Consider the following 18,786-nt stretch of genomic DNA (forward strand, 5'->3'; position numbering starts at 1 on the left):
TTAAAAAGATTTAATTATTCATGAGAGACACACAGAGAGAGAAGCAGAGACATAGGCAGAAGGAGAAGCAGACTCCCTGTGAGGAGCCTGATGCAGGATGCAATCCCAGGACCCCGGGATCATGACCTGAGCTAAAGGCAGATACTCAACCACGGAGCCACCCAGGAGTCTCTAATGCCCAGTTAAAAAGAAAAATACTAGTACTTGCTTTGACAGCTCATATACTAAAATTGGAATGATAAAGAGAAGATTAGCATGGCCCCTGCACAATGATGACCTGCAAATTTATGAAGCATTCCATAAAACAAAAACTACCTTGTGGAGGAAAAAAAAAAGAATGTATGGTCCATGCTCTAGGAAGAAGAAATAAAAGCCAACAATTGTCTCTAAAGCCCATGTGTCAGACTTAAAGGAAAAAAAATTAAATCCGATATTTCAACTATTTTCAAAGAACTGAAAAAAATGTTTAAAGAACTAAAGTATGTGTCTCACCAAAACAGAATATTAAAAATGTGACAGAAATCACATGAAAATGAATAAAATTTAGAATTTCTGGAGTAGAAAAATAAGATAAAAATATTAAATATTGGGTTCTACATGTAAGGAGCTTGGAAGTCACTGTTCTGTCCTAACATCCAGTAAGAAAAAAATGAACAGATTGAAAAATGAACAATTCTCCTGGGATCTGTAAAGGAGGAAAGGGCAAAAAGAAAACTATAATTTCTTAGATCGAAGAAACATAGACAGATAATGGGGGTCATAGCTCCTCAGAGTTGACCTGTAATTGTTGGAGGCTCAGTGTGACACCCCCCACACCCAATTTTGTGGGATTTACCTTCAGGAGCTTTACCAGTTTCCCACAGTAAACATCACAGAAAATTGCCTTTTTGCTTTTGGTAGACTGATGGAAAAGTAACCTTTTGATATCTGCCAGAGACATATTGTTTTTAAATAACACCTGCCTTCAGGAGAAACTATTTAACCAGAGCCTAACTAACTTGAAGGAAGAGAAATAACCAATCCAGTCAGTTCCAGACTGGCATATGGAGGAAGGGAAATGCTCAACTCCAGCCCCCTAGAGCCATCCTGTTATACTTAAGGAAGGCTACATACTGTATAATTTCAACTTATGTGACATTCTGCAAATGGCAAAACTATGAAGACAGTAAAAAATTCAGTGGTTGCCAGTGGGTGGGGTGGGGTCAGGGGATGAATACATAGAGCAAAGAGGATTTTTAGGGCAGTGAAAATACTTCTTATGATACTAAAATGACGGATACATATCATCATACATTTGTCAAAACACATAGAATGTCCAATAGCAAGAATGAACATAAACATAAACCATGGACTTTGCATGCTAATGATCTGTCAAATATAGGTTCATTATTTGTAACAGATGTACCACTCTGGTGGAGGACTTGATAATGGGAGAGCCTGTACATGTAGGGGCAGGAGGTACATGAGAAATATATGTATATTCCACTCAGTTTTCCTGTGAACCTAAAATTGTTTTTTAAAGTCTTAAAAATACTAACTGTAGATGATCAATATGCTTTTTGAGTGGGCAAAAAAAAAAAAACATTAGCCAACTTGAAGATAGAGCAATTGAGATAATAAGGTCTGAACAGCAAAAAGACAAAAGAGTGAAGAAAATTGAAATGAGTTTCACAAATCTCTGAGACACCCTCAAGTGTACTGAGATATGCATAATGGACATTCCAGAAGAGATAAATAAAAGGACAAAAAACCAATATTGAAAGAGATAATATCTGAAAAATTTCACATTTGATGAAAATATTAATCTATACATTCAAGAATCTCAAAAAATTCCAAGTAAGATAAACTGAAAGAGATGCATACAGGGACACATCTTGAGAGAGTTAGAGAAGCTCTCATAAACCTCATCTACAAATGGTCCTCAATCTGATTAGCAGCTGTTTACTCTTCAAAAACCATGATGATCAGAAGGCAGTGGGAGAACAGAACTAAAAATGGTGATGGAAAAGTGAAGTCAACCAAGAATTTTATATCCAAGAAAACTATACTTCCAAAAAGTGGGAGAAATTAATATATTGACAGATAAATAGTTAGAGAATTCATGGCTAATAGATCAGCCCTACAAAATACATTATAGGAAGTTCTCCAGGATGAAATGAAAGGGAAATTAGACAATAACCTGTGAGAAGGAAGGAAGAGTAGTGGTTGGTCTATCTAAATGGATAAACAAAAATGACAGTATAAAGATTTGTTATTCTGTATGTTGGTAAATTGAACACCAATAAAAATTAATTTATTAAAAAATAAAAAATAAAATAATAAAGACACTAATTTGAAAAGATATATATACCCCCATGTTAAATTGCAGCATTATTTACAACAATCAAGATACAAAAGCAACCTAAGTGTCCATTGATGGATAAATGTATAAAGAACATGTAATATTATTCAACCATAAAAAAATGAAATCTTGACATTTGTGACAACATGCATGTTCCTTGAGGGCATTATGCTAAGTGAAATAATTCAGACAGTAAAAGATAAATCCCATATATCTTTCTTATTTGTGAAATCTTTAAAAAAAGCTGAAAATAGATTGGTGGTTGCAAGGGAGTGGGAGAAATGGGTGAACTGGTTTTTGTTTTTTAGTTTAATAATTTAAAAAAAAAGATTTTGAAAAAATCCTTCACGAGACACTTGACAAGTGAAGGCACTAACATTAAAAAAAGGAATTATAGATAATGATCAAGTGGAATTTATTTCAGGAAGGCAAAGTTGGTTCAAAACATGAGAACCAGTGATCTAAATCACTTTGTTAGTAAAGATTCAGAAAACACATGTCAAAACAAATGCCAAAAAAAGCAACTGACAAAATCCAACTTTGTATGATAAAAAAAAATACTCAACAAACTGGAAAGAGAAAGTGCATTGCCTTTCTATAGCTGTTGGAACAAATTTTAACTTTAGTGGCTCTTAGAATACAACTTTTTTCATACTTTACAGTTCCATAATATAGAAGTCCAAAATGGGCCTCCCTGAAATAAGCTGAAGGTAGCAGTTGTGCTGCATTTATTTCTGGAGGCTTGAGAGGAGAATCCCCTTTCCAGAGTAATGGGAAAGATACCCCATAATCATAAATTGGAAGACTTAACGTTTTTTTAAAGATTTATTTATTCACGAGAGAGACACACAGAGAGAGACAGAGACAGAGAGAGACACAGGCTCCATGCAGGGAACCCGACGTGGGACTGGATCCTGGGTCTCCAGGATCACGCCCTGGGCCGAAGGCGGCGCTAAACTGCTGGGCCACCGGGCCTGCCCCCAAGTCTTGACGTTTCTAAGATGGTAATCTCCCCAAAGTGCATCTACTGATTCAACACCTTCTCTATCAGAACTCTGTCTTTGCTGTTGCAGAAATTGACAAGCTGATCCTAAATTTCATAGGGAAATTCAAGTGATGCAGGATAAGCAAAACAATGTTGAGAAAGAATAGCAAAGTTGGAGGATTTACTTTCCATTTAAAAGTAACCACAAATTTTCATAATCAAGACTATTCTGAGTACAGACATATAATGGAATAGAATTGAGAGTAGAAAAATAAACCCATAAATTCATAATTGATTTTTTGTTGTTGTTGTTGGAGCTCCAAGGTTTTGTGAGGGAAGAGTATTAATCTTTTCACCAAATTTGGTGGAAACACAACTAGATATGAAACTGAGATGCCGTCTCTCACCATTTACAAGAATTAATAATACTGTATGAATTCACTGATGTGGAATTTAAGGAAGAGAAGGAAAAATAAAATAAGATGAAAATTGAGAGGGAGGCAGACTGTAATAGATGCTGAACTTTAGGAAACAATCTGAAGGTTGCTGAAAGGGAAGTGGGTAGGAGAAGGGGTAACTGGATGATTGGCAATAAGGAGGGCACTTGATGTAATGAGAACTGGGTGTTATGCAACAGATGAATCACTAAATTCTACCTCTGAGGCTAATGAAAAAAATAAATAAAAATGAGCTCAATAATACACTGACACAAAATAAGGTTATTTTTTCTCCTTGTTAAAATGACAGTTTTTTTAGGTTATTGGTCTGCTTTTAATAAGATAATATTAAGGGTTTTCTTTATCTTTTGTATTATCTGCCAAGGAAATAAAGATTCTATGTCTTACCCTCCCCCCAAAATATAAAAAATGGATCCAAAAAAAGTGTAAGAACTGAAATTATAATATTTCTATCAGAAAACAAAGACCCAAATCTTGCTTATGCTAGATTAGGCTATAGTTTCTTAAATGTGACCCCAAAACCACAAAGAGCTAAAGAAAAAAATAGATAACTACACTAAAATAGAAAACATTTTTGATATATTGAGAAAAGTGAACATACAAACCACAGAATGGGAGATAATATTAGTAAATTGTATATTTGATCAGAGTCTAGAATCTAGAATTAATAAACAAGTCTCATAACGTAATAATATGAAGGAAATTAACCTAATCAAAAATGAGGATATACTTTGAATAAATATTTTTCTAAAGAAGATCTAAAAAGAGCCAATAAGCACATGAAAAATTCCTCAACATTATTAACTATTAGGGAAATGCAAATCAAAATAAGAGAGACCACTTCACACTCCCTACAGTAGGTAGAATAACAAATCACAAATTAGTAAATTTGGCATGGATGTGGAGAAATTGGAACCCTCTTAACTTGATGGTAGGGATGTAAAATGGTGCAACTCTTGTAGAAGGCTGTTTGGTCATTCCTCAAAAAGGTCATTGTATAGTTACAATATGGCTCAGCAATTTCACTCCTAGATACTGAAAAAAATTGAAAGCAAAAAATAATTGTATATGAATGTTTATGACAGTGTTGGTCATAATAGCTGGAAACTGGAAACTGTAAATATGTCCATCAGTTGGTAAATGGTTAGACAAAATCGTATATCCCTACAATAGGATATTCCATCATGAAAAGTAAAGAAGTACTGGCACGTGCTACAATATGGATGAATCTTTAAAATATGCTGATTGAAAGAAGCCAAACACAAAACTATACATATAATTTCAATTATAAGGTATCTAGAATAGAGAAATTTATGGAAGCAGAAAGTAGGTTAGTGGTTTTCAAGAGTTGTGGGTGGGCATGGGAAGTCTTTCTTTTTGAAGTGGTCAAAGCGTTCTGGAATTACATAATGGTGACAGTTGCCCAACTTTGTGAATATACTAAAAATTAGTCATTGTACACTTGAAAGGGGTAAATTTAATGGTATGTGAATTAAAGCTCAATAAAAATTAAACACATACTAGTAATGAATATCTAGAAAGTGAAGTTTTAAAGAGCCATTTACAATAGCATCAGAATCAAGTACCTAGAAGAGAATTGAACGATGTATACAACCATCACAGAGGAAATAATAAAACTTTATAGAGAGATAAAAGACTTTAAAAAGGACAAACCTCTCCTGTTCATGAATTGGAATGTTCAGTATTAAAAAGGTGAAAATTCCCTGAAAACTGACTGTAAAACAATCAAAATAAAAATCACAACAGGTGTTTTGTTTTATTATGTTTTGCTTTGCAATTCAGCTAGCCAATTCTAAAATTTATAGGAAGCTGTAAATGGCTAAGGAAAGCAAAGACATCCTTAACGGGATACAAAAACGTAGAGCTTATATATATATATATATATATATATATATATATATATATATATATATATATAAGCCTATATATATATATATATATATATATATATATATATATCATGGCATATAAAACTGTGGTAAACAAGACCGTGTATTACATGCACAAGGATAGACAAGTAGACCAATGGAGCAGCATAGAAAGCATGGAAACAGATCTTGGCAGGATACTAGAGGTGAAGAAATAAACTGTGATCACAGCAAGGTTTAGAACCAATTCTGTAGAGGGGCACCTGGGTGGCTCAGTGGCCAATTCTGTAGAGGGGCACCTGGGTGGCTCAGTGGCCTTTGGCTCAGGTTGTGATCCTGGGGTCCTGGGATGGAGTCCTGCATCACACTCCTTGCAGGGAGCCTGCTTCTCCCTCTGCCTCTCTGTCTCTCATGAATCAATAAATAAAATCTTAAAAAAAGAAAGAAACAGAATCATAATTTGCATACTGCCCCATACTACACATCCTCAAAGCCTCTCTGTCCTGTTCCTCTCACGTTCTACAATCCCACCCAGGAACAACTTAGGAAATACCCAGTATGTTTTCAATAATCCCTCTTCCATTTTAACTAGCTAGCGTGATTTTCTGTTGTGGAAACTAACAGTCCTGAGCAATACAGTCTTCCCCCAGATAAATATTTCCTTTTTAAAAAAAATTTTTTTCTCTATTAAACAATGACTACTATAATAAAAAATACATTTTTTTGTATTAGAAGGCATACTGATTTCACGAGCAAGGGAAGGACATCATGAACAGGTTAAGTTTGTCCCAATGCTTAGTTTTCAGCAGTCTGTGAAAGATGATAAAAATAAAAAATAGGAGAAGAAACTGCTTATAATATTAACCAAAAAAAAGAAATTAGATATATTTCCATGTATAAAATTTGTACGAAATCAGTGGAGTCTGCCACTCTATAATGCATTTTTTTTTCTGAAAAGGGGTATTCTGCATCGTTAAGGGCCGCAAGTCCAAGAAACATAGTAACTTTCTTTGTTTTGCAATAATATTGATGGGTTCTTCCTTCCCATTCTAGTCTTTTCTTAAATTGGCAAAAAAATATAATTGGAGATTGTTGAAAAATCAGCACACTCCAACTCTGTAACAATATTCCTATAACAACTACATTTGTAATGATTTTATATATAAAATGCATGCCAAAGAAATTCAGAAAACCAAATTATAAACATTTCCTTTTGTGCTTTGAAAAATAATCAAGTAGGTTTAGGTTGAAAAAAAATACAAAAACGAAGTATTAATTTTTAAAATTTTTTCCTCGACATCTCTCACACATGTGCTGGCATTTTTTTCCTCCCACGAAAGTAGGGAGGGCCTTTTTCATGCCTTCAGATTTTCCTGAAATTCTGCTATTTCTAGTCAGAAATCTAAGAAATGGAGAGTGAAGTTAAAATATTTCTGAGGCAATGAACAATGATCTCCTGCAATGAAAATAAAAGACAGAAGATACTTATCACATTTCACTCAGTTCACGTCCACCTTCAGTTTTCCTTAAGTCGTGTGTCAGAGACAAGGTAGAAAGAAATTATAAAGATGCATCTAGTCTTTTTTATTAAAAATTTAATGCATAAAATTTTCTTTTATTTAGTTTCAAAGGTAAAATTTAGTGATTAGTTGCATATGATACCCAGTGCTCATTCCATCACATGCCCTCCTTAATGCCCATCACCCAGTTACCCAGTCCCCCCACCCATCCCCCTCCAGCGACCTTCATTTTGTTTCCTAAAGTTAAGAGTCTCTTATGGTTTGTCTTCCTCTCTGTTCTCCTCTTAGTTTTTCCTTGCCTTCCCTTATGTTGATCTGTTTTCTTAAACTCTACATATGAGTGAAATTGTGTGGTATTAGTCTTTCTCTAACTTATTTTGCTTAGCATACTACTCTCTTGATCCATCCATGTTGATGCAAATGGCAAGATTTCATTCTTTTTTGATGGCTGAGTAATATTCCATTATAAATATATACCACATCTTCTTCATTTATCTGTCAACGGACATCTGGACTCTGTTTTTTGCTCTTGTGGCTAGTCTTATTTTTAAAGGCTGTAATCAGGAACATCTGCAAATTCTTACAGCTTTCTGAACACATAGGATATTTAGAGCAAAATTTGTATTAAAGATGACACCTGTATATATCAAAGAATCATATTCCATTGTAAAATGATGCAATTTAACATTTCTCAAGTGGGAAGAAAGATATAGCAGGAAAAATATTTAACCATATATGTATGCCTATTATGGCTCTTTCTCAAAGTGAATGGGAATTTTTTTTTGTGAATGGGAATTTTAAAATTGGGCAAAAGTTCACTTTTTATGTTATTTTCTGTATCTTTTAAAGTATACAACATATAATCTAATCATTCCAGTTTTTGCTATTTTCTATATATCAAGGAACATTAAAAATATAAAGTTTCATGAACAATAAAGATAAACACCCATGCTTCATATTCTGCTTTTTGGTGATTTTTTGAGGAACATTTCATTTATGATACCTCCACAGTGCTACTGTATGAAACACATAGTAATACTACTTCTTCTGGGGATTCCACCCATAGATAATTTCATTTAAGAAAGGTTTGTACCTACTGGACTATGTTACATCACTCATTCCTCCTTCAGGTCTCTCTTAGTATGTATTCTTTGCAGAACACACACATGAAATTCCACCTTCAGATTCAAGACAAAAGTCTCTGTCTAGAAATAGTCTCACCTAACTTAAATTATATATGTGGGGGGGGTGGAGGGAATGAGGAATTTATATCCAGTAAGGTCACATCTCAGTCTTCAGATGTCTAGAAATAGGACAGAAAACTACACACAAGGAAGGAAACGTTCACAGAGCTCAAAGTGAAATATTATTTAGTTTTTCAGACAATTTAATGGGTGTTTTCATCTTCACTCCTTCAACTGAAAGCACTTGGACTTAAAAGAATGTCAACATATTCCCCACTTCTTTGATATTTGATTTCTACTAGGATGTTGAGTACAAAAGGGAGGCCCAATAAATGCCCACGAAATGTGCAGGAAAGCTTTATAGGCCCATGAAACTGTAAAATAGAGGTTTCTGGATCACAGAAGGGCAAATAGATACAGGTCTTAAATGTACACATGCTGTTTTTCCAAGAAAGATCTGTGACAAAATTCATACAGATTAATGACCCACTGACTATACTCTTAATTTATTACTAATGTTACAAATAGGTAATAACTATGAAATGGTACATCTAAAATTTTTTTTTTAAATTTATGATAGTCACACAGAGAGAAAGAGAGAGGCAGAGACATAGGCAGAAGGAGAAGCAGGCTCCATGTACTGGGAGCCCGACGTGGGATTCAATCCCAGGACTCCAGGATCGCGCCCTTGGCCAAAGGCAGGCGCCAAACCGCTGCGCCACCCAGGGATCCCCTGAAATGGTACATCTAAAGGTTATTTTTTTTCTAAGAATATTTTATCAACTACAGAAGCTCTACTAGCATTTAGGTTAATTTACTTTTTAAAGATTCAGAAGTAAAATACATCAAGCCAAATTATCAAGTTCTTGCATTTAAAGGGATTAGTATTCCAAAAGATGGAAATATTTTTACATTATTCATCCAATTTAGGATTGTGTAACTACAAATAAACTCAAATGTGTCATTTTCTTCTGAAGTCTTTGTTTCCAATTAAGCATAATTTTTATCTCCAATTTTGCTTTGTTACTTTAATGATACATTATATTCTTTCCTGTAATATTTATATTACTTCCCTGATCAACAATCAGCTCTCTGAAGGCATATCATGGATCTAATTCTTTATTCCATTTCTACATCACCTGGTTGCAGTAGATTCTAGGAGTATCCAAGATTCATTACCTCTTCCCTATACCCACACCACTTGATATGTAACTTTGCATTTCCCTGCAATCATGAGCAGGATAACATGCACTGTCAATTGACCTTCCACTCAACTATGAGACTTATTTTGACAAACTGTATGGTAACAAACATGGTATAAGCAGAAGCTTAAAACAAACTTGCACATGGGGCTTACTTGAAACATGTCATTGACTTGAAACATGTCCAGGCCTACTTGCTAGAAGATCAGAGAACTATATCATCCAAGTCATCAAGGCCACCCTAGTTAGAATGATAGCCAATTGACCTTCAGATTGGTGAAGAAACCCACTTAAAAGGAGCAGAGCAACCCAAATGATTCCACCTTAGAAGAGCTAAACCCTGCAGGGGTACAAGAAATCAATGTTGCCTTGAAGCCAAGTTTTAAGATGAAAATTTGTTTCAAAGCCATAGAAAACAGATTTTAGTTTATGTTGTAAATAGTCTGTGCTACAAGAAAAAAAAAGAATTACAAATACTTTATTTGGAAATTTGTCATAGAAAACAACATGGATGTACTAACTAAAATGAGCTACCAAACCTAACCAAAAATTTGCATAGTATAGTGACTTGAATCAGTTGTCAATACCATACAATACAGTATGGCTTGGGCGCATTCAACTACATGATATCCAAATGGCACACTCTGACCAGGGTATGCAACACCTTGGATATACTCACTGATTTCTGGCAGGGGTAGGAGGCCGGAGTGGGGAGGGAATAACTTAATAAGGGTCAGGGCTTGTTTGTTTTGAGAGGTACTTTTCTCTTTGAAAGTTAAAAAAAAATGGAAATTACAGATGCTAAAAGTAGTTTTTGCAAATTCAAGGAAGATACACCAATAAACCAGAAATACCCAATGTGCCCTCAGAGAGCTGTTTAGTCGTTGAATAGTATTAGTAGAAATACGGCTATAGTACAAGAGGGAATCTGATGTATTAGAGAGTTATAGAATATAATGGGAGGCAGGAGAAGAAATGACAAGGTACAAAGAGAATCAGCGTGAGTAAAGATGAGACACACATAGACTTTTCATATCATTTGATGCACCGTATCCAGCCTTAACTGAATTTTCTTTCCAGTTCTGTGAACTACTATATCCCTTCTTTTCATGAGTCAAATTCTTAAGTGATGAGTATTAATGAACAAATGGGTGATTTATATTAAAATGAATTGTAGTCCTGGAATGCCTGGGTAGCTCAGTGGTTTAGTATCTGCATTCAGCTCAGGGCAAGATCTCAGGGTCCTGGGATTGAGTCTTGTATCAGGCTCCTCAGAGGGAGCTTGTTTCTCCCTCTGCCTATGTCTCTGCCTCTCTCTGTGTCACTCATGAATAAATAAAATATTTTTAAAAAATGAATCATAGTCCTGTTCTGGATTCTTTACACCATAACAAAGTGACAGGATATTATGTGCCAGGCTATAGTTCAAAGGACTAGTCCCTTGTGAAAGTTTCAGTTTCAATCTGTTACATCTGCAATTAGAAGAGGTAAGCACAGAAAAGATGAATTTTGCTGCAAGAAAAGAATCTGGAAAAGGTAAAAGCACAAAATTCAGCCCCAGAATCATAAAACATAACTGACTGATGCAGGGCCCTGTAAGACATATATGAAATATTTCAACATTAGATTTTATAATCTAATCGTACAGAAAAACACTATAAATCCATCAAATAAGAATGCAAGGTTACAAACTTTAAAGGATTTATTCTTGTGTAAGATAATATGAACATTGTAGATAGCAGCCTAATGGGAGAGAAAAATAAAATTAATTTGATGTGGGCTACATAATAGAAATGTAGTTATACTATTGGGTCCCAGTATCCAGAACCTGATTTCTAATGCTTTCTTCAATAAAGGGAACAAAGGTCTCTTGGGGAAATGGCTTCATCTAGGTATGACTGAGGTGGGGAATATTTAAGATGAGCCTGGAAACAAAAGGTAAAAAAGTGTTGCCCCCCCCACACACACACACACGAACATGCACAGATATGGGCATGTGAAAAGGACACAGGAACCAAGTAAAGAACTTCCAAGAGCCAAAACTTGAATAACCTGGATAATAGAAATATATATTAGATCACAGTTGACTCTTGAATAATGACTCCCCCCACAGTAGGAAATCTACATGTAACTTTTGACTCCCCAAAAACTTTACTACTAATAGCCTCCTGTTGATAGGAAGCTTTGAAAATAACATGAAGTGTTAGTTAACAAGTATTTTGTATATTTTATGTATTTATACTGTTTTATTACAATAAACTAGAGAAAATATTAAGAAAATCATAAGGAAAAATACACTTACAGTATTGTATTTATACATATATATAAATCTCCATAAAAATGAAACCTGGGACACCTAGATGGCTCAGCAGTTAAGCGTCTGCCTTTGGCTCAGGTTGTGATCCTGGAGTCCTGGGATGGAGTCCCACATCAGGCTCTCTGCATGGAGCCTGCTTCTCCCTCTGCCTGTGTCTCTTCCTCTCTCTCTCTCTCTCTCTCTCTCTCTCTCTCTCTCCCTCCCTCCCTCCCTCCCTCCCTCCCTCCCTCCCTCCCTCCCTCTGTGTGTCTCTCATGAATAACTAAAATCTTTAAAAAAAAATGAAACCACTCAGTTCAAATCCATGTTGTTCAAGAGTCAAATGTATAAACAAGTACATAACATACATCCATGACTTCAAAAATTATATCAATGACTGAATAAATAAATGGAGAATAGAGTAATATCGCATGCAGTAGAAAAATTTATGTGCACTTCATCTTTAAGGAGGTGGAACATAATTCCTCTGTTAGTGTGAGGTGCTCACGATAATTTCCTCTCCAAGAGGACAGTATGGAAAAGGGTAAAAAGAGTCACTTTGCAATAGAGAAACTGGACAAGCACTACCTCAGCAAGCTAATCACGGTCAACATCAATAGCACTAAGTCATGATGACAGAAAGTACCCTTGATATTATGTGATGAGAATGGCACTTTACCTCGGGGATATGTCTCCAAAAGCCCATGATCCTAGCCTCAAAAGCAACAGACAAATCCTAATTTAGGAAAATTCTACAAAACATCTACCAACTAGTACTTTTCAAAGTTGTCAAGAAAATAAAACATAAGCCAAGTCTGAGAAACTGCCACAGCCAAGAGAAGTCTAAGGAGATCTAAGAATTAAATGTAATGTGGCATCTTATATAAAATCCTGAAACGACAACAACAAAAAAAAGTCAAATGGCCAACAACCGAGAAAACCTGAATAAAATGTGGACCTTAGTGAATAATAATAATGCACAGTGTCCTGTTATTTGTGACAAGTGTACCCCACTAATGAAAAAATAACAGAGGAAAGTGAATATGGGGTATATGGGAACTCTCTGTACTAGCTTTTTAAGTTTTCTAAATATCTAAAATTACTCTAAAATAAAAAGTGTATATAAAAATATAATGCCATGAAGCTCAGAAGAGAGTGTGACCACCTCTTTGCCTGGGACAGATCAGGTTAAGGAAAAACCTTTTCTTGTACCCTAGGTAAAGCTTTCAGAGGTGGAAAAGTTTGAATTTGGTTTTACAAGATAAACTGGAGCTTGCCAGAGAGAGAAAGGAATTATAGACAGAGAAGTGCAGAATAGATGTTTAGAGGCAGGTGTTCAGAGGCACAGTGTTCAGACAAGGAGGACATATTCATGACCATGAGATTTGTGAAGGATGCTGTAAAAGAATCTGAGAAAAATCTGACTGGAATACAAAAAAAACTTTGCATGCCATGATATGGAGTTTGGATTTTATCCTGACAACAGTAGATGAGAAAGAGATATTGAAGCAGAGGTGGAGAGTTTGTCTGCTTTGGGGATAGTAACCCTCATGAAACTGGTAAAGGTAATATGAGAATCTGGAGGCTGGAATCCATTTAGGAAGTTTATATCGTTTTCTGAGTGACAGCTACAGAGAACATAGTACCAATAAGCTAGATTTGGGACTCATTTCATTAAGAGCATTAGAGTAAGATTTGTTGGCAATCTGAGGGGCAAAGGTGAGGGAAGAGAGAAGTGAACTTAAGAGAATTCTCTGTTTCCTTGTTTGGTGTACTGGGTAGACAGTGTTACAGTTACCTGAGGGGAAATAGAGGGACAGTAACAGTAAATTTAAAACAAAAGTAGTGATTACAGTCTCAGTTATGAGAGCCACAAGGTTTATTTGATATGCATTTCAATTTTTCCCTGTGTGCCTCCATGTTGGATAACATTCATTTTTATTCAGTACATATTTGCCTTTCTAAAATTAATTTCAACAAATAGTTTTTGAAGTAACTGCATGTGAAAAAAAAATCTCATCTTTCCCATGAAAGTCTGTCCTTCCGTGGAGGTCAAGAACTACAGAATCTTAGTAGTAGGACTTATGTAAGAGTACCTTGATTACAAACATCAAACCAATCTAACACATAATCAACTTTATCTAGACTGGCAGTAGAGTGTTTGGTCAAAAACTGCCCTGTATTGCCTGGGTTACTATCATAGCCTTACTATCTTGTTACTCAGGGTTTGTTACCTTCTCTCTTAATGTCCCCTATTTTCTTACCTGGTAAATAGAGCAACTTAAATTGGCTGTTGAGATGATTACGATATTGCCAGGCACATAAGAACTGCTCATTAAATATTAAGCATTTATTACTATGAGCATTAATCTTCCTTGAAACTTCCTTCATTTGGCAGAGAGCAGAGGTACAGCAGTAAAAGAAGGTTTAAAAACAAATTTTGACAGTTTCAAATATAAAATGCACATCCATATACGTAGAATTGTTAGCTTCTTTTCTAACAGCCTTATTCGATATATAAGATAGGTTATATTACCTCCAATTTATAAGTATAGAAATTGAGCTCAGAATACCTGGGCTACTATTCCAAGGTTGCAAAGACAGATTCTGAAGCCATGCAGAGACCCTATGCCTGCTGCGCCTCATTCTACCCAGCAATCTCTCCATGTTAGAATTTTGCTTATTTGAATAGTAACTGAAATACAGTCGAGTGCATCAGTGGTATTTGTTTAGACAGATACAGATTCAGATTGTAGCTTTGTCACTTATATCTGGGTGACTCTGGAGGAGTTACTTCTATTACTTAATCTAAAAAATGGAGTAATATTTGCCTTTTAAGGTATTTAGGCATTGATTAAGGCTATGCATATAAAGCACTTGGCGAATTGTTGGCATACAGGAAGAACTCCTCATAATCTATTTATTATTCTTATGCAAGTGTTCTAACATAAATTTTATCTCTAAGGAAGAACACTAATAGATTTGCTGAAAAAGGAGAGTTGCTTAGTCTGCAAAGCAAAGTATTGTTACCCAAAGCACCAATATCCTTCACTGGATTAATGCATTCTCAAGTGGCTAGCCAGGTATTCTGGTTATGATAAACCATAACCGTTATCACTTTTATTGCTATTATTATATACAAAAAATTATAGAAAGCTTGTATCTAAGAAAATCACCATAGATATTAAGATCACAAGATGCACAGTACATGGCCTCCAATTTTATACTTCAAGAAAATAGCAGAAAAGTCACTTTGGTTCATTAGCTTCCCTGTTTGTATCACTAGGAACTTTGCCACCTCAATTACTCTGATGAGATGTCAGCCTAAAGGTGGCATTCTATGTATTATAGTTATACTTCTTTCAGGATAATATCTACTACTCTTTTCCCCAAACAAGAGACACAGAAATGGGGTTACTTTAATTCTTTTGACAACTGTTGACAAGAACACCAGATTAAAAATTTAAGAACAGTAGCTTTGCACATTTTATCTCCTCTCCCTCCTCCCCAACTGTGATTTATGTAAGATACGTGGTGAGGAGCGCCAGGGGGTGGGGTGCTCAATCAGTTAGCCTCTGCCTTTGGCTCAGGTCATAATCCCGGGGTCCTGGCATCAAGCCTCCCATCAGGTTCCCTGGTCAGTGGAGAGTCTGCTTCTCTCTCTCTCTCTCTCTCTCTCTCTCTCTCTCTGCCCCTCCCTGCCACTCCTGTTCTCTCTCAAAAAAAAAAATAAATAAATAAATAAATAAATAAATAAATAAATAAATAAATAAAATCTTTAAAAAAAAGATACATGGTAAGCACCTCTTACATACTGGGGATTATGCTACCTATTGTTTCAAAGTTGCTTAAGACTTGTTCCCTGGACTGAAAGAGCTCACTACTTAGGTGGAAGAATGGAGTGGGTGTGGGGTGGGGAGTATACAGTGGGTATAAGGGCAAAGAAAAATCAATTTAGTTTACAAAGGAATAAATATCTCTATGACATGTTAACAGATATGAATGTATTTATTTTTACAGCTATAAATATTTGAGAACTCACTATGTATCAGGTACCATTCTGAGTCAATCATTATCTCATTGGACTCTTACAACAGCCCGATGAGGTATGCATCCCCAGCATGTTCATGTTACAGATGAGTAAATACAGGATTAGATGATCAAATAACTTGCTCAAAGTCTCACAACTAGAAGATTAAGGAGTCAGGATTAAAAATCACAGCACAATTCCAGCAGTAAGAGATTTATACTCTAGTCAATAAAGAATCTTTTCCCAAATGGGGAAATATAAATGTAAGAAATTAAGCAGATTCCAAAGCTATTCTTTCTGAACTCACAGATGATTACACGGGGGACCCAGACTGCCCTGGCTTTCCCTGCTTGTTCATCAATAGAAGGGATATGGTTTTTCCCCATTTCTCCTTCTTTCATCTCCACAGATCTTTTAACAGACCCAGGAATAACATTCATGCTGTATTATGTTCTTCTAATACTTCATCATCTAAACCAGTAATTAACCTGGGTCTTCCACAGGTTACTAATTCCACAAGATATTTATTGGTATATGTAAAAATAGAGCTGTGTTTTAAGACATACTTGGAAAACACTGAGAAATAATCAGTTCTACATGCTTCCTCCTAGCAGCATTTCTCAGAACCTTTATAAACACTGTGAATTTCCAATAGAGGGGGTATACTATGCAACACGTTCCAAACTTACTTAAACAAGGAATTTCTATTTCTATGTGGACAATTAATGGACCTGGTGTTCTATAGGATGCATTTTGAAGGAAACCATTCTGGAAAGTTCAATGTAATTTCAGAACATCATAAAGATCAGAGCATGCATTCATATTTCTCTCTCTTGAGTAAATCAGGTGTCTTTCTATAGGCCTGTTGCTTAGCTACAAAGTAACCTGAAGAGCTTAATGAATCATCTGAAAATCAAATTATCAATAAAGTACATTATCACATTCTATTATTGGGATAGGCATTTGGCTTTTTTCATATTAGGAAGAAAGAGTCATATTTAAAACCTACAAGGTAACACAAGCTGCCTGATAACTTGATTAAATAAGCATTAGAGCACATTTTAGGATTGCTTTATTGTAAATAACAGAATTGACAACTGTATTACAGGATCTACATGAACGATTCCTGTAAAAGCGACTCCCTAGGGACCTCAAGTAGCTACTTACCCAAATTCCGAGGAGCACACATTTTCTGAAAGGGGGGATAACCTATCAGAAGCTATCCTGCAAGTAAAATATGACTTATTTGCTTCCATTAATTTTTTTTTAACTTGTCAGCAGGGTTTCCCTTAAAAAATTCTCCTACGGTTCCTAGTTACAGCATTTGGATTTGTTTTTGCTAGTTTGATCATTTCTCTGCATCCTATATCCTGCCATAATTTCTAAGCTCAGTATCTGACATAGAGGAGGTACCTAATAAATATTTTTTCTAATAAACATTTTTTGAAATAATGTATTGATTGGCATTTTTCCAAGCACAAAAGTAAACCTTCAGTAACTACCATTAACCAGGTGTATTCTTCTTTTCTATTCTTACTACCCTGTACTCAATCCTTATGCTTTTTTTTTAATCCTTATACTTCTTAATGCTTACCAAAGTGCTTCCCCCTCTTTATATTCAGTAGCATCATTATTAGCAGGTGTTCTCAGCTCCTGCCAGTAGCCGCCACCACAGCCAAATCTCTTTAAATACTAGTAATAGCAGCATTCTTCCTAACAACTAAGAAATCAAACCAACCTAAGCACCCATTGACTGGTGAATGGATAAGCAAAACTGAGTTATATCCATGTGGTGAGAGACTGTTCACCATAAAAAGAATGAAGTACAGGCACATGCTACACCATAAGGAAACTTGAAATCATGCTAAGTGAAAACAGCCAGCCACTGAAGACCACATTATTTCATTAATTCACTTATAGGACACATTAAAAAAAATGGCAAGTCTGTAGAGATAGTAAGTGACTACATTTAGTGACTGCCTACGACTTAGGGTGGGAAAGGGGATTAACTATAAACTGGCATGAGACACCTTAATGTGGTGACAGAAATATTTTATTTCCTTTTAATATTTTATTTTCCTTTTCCTTTTATTTAAATTCCAGGTACTAAACATACAGTGTACCATTAACGATGGCAGTATTTTTTTCAAAAATCTTTATAGCATTGATGGTTATATAACTTGGTCATCTTACTAAAAAAAATCACTGAATTGTACACAAGTGAATATATTTTATGGCATGTAAGTCACACCTTAATAATAGTGTTAAAAAATACTAATGAGTACCAGCACTGTACGTGCTCAAAACAAGGATTGTGCCCATCTGCAGCAGCTCATAAGCTAACAAACGTTCTCTATAAAAAATTTTTTTTTACAGAGACGTTCATTTTGGAATTCTTCTGACATTTTATTCTAGTAACTATTTTAGAAGAGCACTCATCTACTTAATATGCTTTTACCATCAGGAGATAGACATTTCATTTTCAGCATAGCTGACTGGATTGCCATGGACTAATCCCTTTTTGTTTTTGATTTCTTTATCTTAAAAAGAAACCCACAGAGAACATCATCCTCAATGGGCAAACACTGAGAGCCTTTCCTTTATGTCACAAACAAGACAAGGATGTCCACTCTCAGCACGTATATTTGACATAATACTAGAATTTCTACCCACAGCAATCCAACAACAAAAACAAAAGGCATCCAAATCATAAGAACTTTGCTATTAGATCACACACACACACACACACACACACACACACACACACACTATATCACAAAAACCCTTAAGACTCCACCAGAAAACTGCCAAAGCTGATAAGTGAATTCAATAAAGGTGCAGGATACAAAAATCAACGTACAGAAATCTGTTGCATTTCGAT

At 35.3% G+C, this 18,786-nt stretch overlaps 1 non-coding gene across 1 annotated transcript; it reads left to right on the forward strand.

Moving 5' to 3' along the window:
• The first annotated feature begins 200 nt into the window (after positions 1-200).
• On the forward strand, positions 201-307 carry LOC129518923 (U6 spliceosomal RNA). The gene has a single exon (XR_008666261.1). It is a non-coding gene; the product is annotated as a U6 spliceosomal RNA (small nuclear RNA).
• The last annotated feature ends 18,479 nt before the right edge of the window (positions 308-18,786 follow it).

The sequence above is a fragment of the Nyctereutes procyonoides genome, unplaced genomic scaffold, assembly GCF_905146905.1.
Source record: "Nyctereutes procyonoides isolate TBG_1078 unplaced genomic scaffold, NYPRO_anot_genome, whole genome shotgun sequence".
NCBI lineage: Eukaryota > Metazoa > Chordata > Mammalia > Carnivora > Canidae > Nyctereutes > Nyctereutes procyonoides.